Source organism: Galeopterus variegatus, unplaced genomic scaffold, assembly GCF_000696425.1.
Source record: "Galeopterus variegatus unplaced genomic scaffold, G_variegatus-3.0.2 Scaffold24402, whole genome shotgun sequence".
Lineage (NCBI taxonomy): Eukaryota > Metazoa > Chordata > Mammalia > Dermoptera > Cynocephalidae > Galeopterus > Galeopterus variegatus.
The window spans coordinates 1,761-3,666 of NW_007750513.1; positions in this window are offsets into that span (position 1 = coordinate 1,761).

The window sequence follows — 1,906 nt, forward strand, 5'->3', positions numbered from 1 at the left end:
TGCAAATAGTACTCTGGCAGCACAGCGCACACTTCTCAGGTTCGCTGTGTCCTCTGGCACGCCCGCTCCAGACCCGTCGCCATCTTGCTCCTCAAGAAATGACTTCTAACATGAGAATGCATGTAGACATCAAACAGGAGTTGATACCTGAGCTGGTTTGTGGAGGAAGGAGAGAATTATACAATTCCTAGAGGAGTGTAAAGAACATTTCATTTGAGGATAATACATAAAAATATAATATGAAGGGTAAATTCTGGTAGAAGGAGAGAATTATACAATTCCTAGAGGAGTGTAAAGAACATTTCATTTGAGGATAATACATAGAAATGTAATATGAAGGGTAAATTCAGGTAGATTAAAGAACATTTCATTTGAGGATAATACATAAAAATATAATATGAAGGGTAAATTCTGGTAGATTTTTTGGATTGCCAACAAACGTGTGCAATCAGAGGGAAGGAAGAAAGACTGTTGTGCTAAGGAGGTGGGTGGCTTGAGGACAATAGGACGGGAGATAGCACTGCTGAGCTGGAAGTCTAAACAGATTCCATATAAAACTAGTATCATATTCTGTAAAAAAAGAGTAGCTGTGGAAGATTTTAGGTGTGATATAAATAATTTTTTAATAATTCATTGCTGTACAGGTAAAACTCCTTACTGTATTCTACCTGTGTACATACATGAGCAACATTTCTGTAAGAATGTCCCAAATAGGTTTGATGCCTTAAATAACTTCCTTAGGATATCATATGGGATTTTACTATGCTCTTCCTCCTTTATTTTTTTATTTTTATTTTTTAAAGAGAAAAAAATTTTATTGTGATATAAAATGCACTTATAAAATGTTCACAAGAAGGCATGTAATTCTTCACTGCTATATAAATTTACTGGGAATATGTTATTCACCATCTAGTTATGATGCCACCTAAAACATACTGTAAACAATGAGTTATACTCTATAACAAATGCATCACTAATTTTTCAGCAATCATTGGTTTAATAATAATTAGTTTAAGATTACATAATCACATCTATATTCTGGAACGTCCATTTATTTTCATGTAGTATAGTGGAATTTAGAGTACAATTGCGCACGGATGGTACAGAAAAACATTCACTACTAAATTATTTTATACCTTCATGACAGATAACATTCTTCCCAATTGAAAATAACAGCTTCAGCTATGGTCTGCAATACAGCTCCGGGATTCTTAATGCAATAATTCGTGTGTATGTGCATCTGCCTATGTACACACCCATGGAACAACTTAACGTGTATCTTCAGTAAACAAATGCAACTTTGCCGCTGATTGTTTTGCATGTTTCAATATTATAGTCGGATACTTGTCAACAAACAAAACCCCACACAAATACTCTTTAATTCTATTTTTAAAAATCTGCCAACCCATTATTATTCTAATATGCTTTACTTACTTGAACACACATGGAAATTCTGAAAGGTGCATATATTACGCTAGATAATAAGGTTTAGAAATTAGTGTTTCATATTTTATACATGAAATGTGCATTTCTCATATTTGTTTTATGCAGCATAAAGTTTAGATCAAGAAATTCCAAATCCTGGATCCCCCCCCCCGTTTATTTAGAAAACTCTTCAGTTATGGCTCTTGCAGCAGGTTTAACAGATTAAACATAATCTAGCTCCCTCTATTTCAAGTATCAAAGAAATATGAGTCTCAAAATCTCTCTAGGTTGTAACTGAAAGTGTGCAAAGCTTTAGAAAACAGTTAAATATGTTTTGAAATAAGGTATTAATTGAAACAAGATTCTTAAGTGTTATCTGTGTTAAGCTAAGCACTAGGACTTTAAAACAATTTTCAATATTTGCTCAAAAGTGATAAAGAACACAATTTACCTATAAATACATGGTTTTGGAGAAAAAAAA